The sequence below is a fragment of the Marmota flaviventris genome, chromosome X (genome assembly GCF_047511675.1).
Source record: "Marmota flaviventris isolate mMarFla1 chromosome X, mMarFla1.hap1, whole genome shotgun sequence".
NCBI classification, from domain to species: Eukaryota; Metazoa; Chordata; class Mammalia; order Rodentia; family Sciuridae; genus Marmota; species Marmota flaviventris.
Window position 1 is genome coordinate 101,104,830 of NC_092518.1, and position 551 is coordinate 101,105,380.

The 551-nt window shown below is 33.0% G+C and overlaps 1 non-coding gene across 1 annotated transcript; it reads left to right on the top strand.

Moving 5' to 3' along the window:
* The first annotated feature begins 212 nt into the window (after window positions 1-212).
* LOC114092273 (U6 spliceosomal RNA) lies at window positions 213-319 on the top strand. The gene has a single exon (XR_003582666.1). It is a non-coding gene; the product is annotated as a U6 spliceosomal RNA (small nuclear RNA).
* The last annotated feature ends 232 nt before the right edge of the window (window positions 320-551 follow it).

The window sequence follows — 551 nt, forward strand, 5'->3', positions numbered from 1 at the left end:
GCTCTTATCTTATACCAAACATGAAAATCAATTCAAAATGGATCAAAAACCTAAAAGGAAGAGCTAAAATTAAAAAAAAAATCAAAAGTTTCATAAGACAACAGGGAGAAGTCTTCACGATATTGAATTTGGCAATATTTTTTTTGAACACAACACCAAAAAAAAAAAAAAAAAAAAAAAGACAACAACAACAACAAAAAAAAAAACAGATCGTGCTCACTTTGGCAGCACATATACTAAAATTGGAACAATACAGAGAAGATTAGCATGGCCCCTGCACAAGGATGACATGCAAATTCGTGAATCATTCCATATTTTTCCTTGGTTTATACTCAAAGGACTTAAAATCAGCATACTATAGTGACACAGCCACATCAATGTTTATAGCAGCTCAGTTCACAATAGCTAGACTATGGAACCAACCTAGGTGTCCCTCAATAGATGAATGGATAAAGAAAATGTGGTATATATGCTCAATGGAATATTACTCAGCTTTAAAGAAGAGTGAAATTGTGGCATTTGCCAGTAAATGGATGGAGTTGGAGAATATC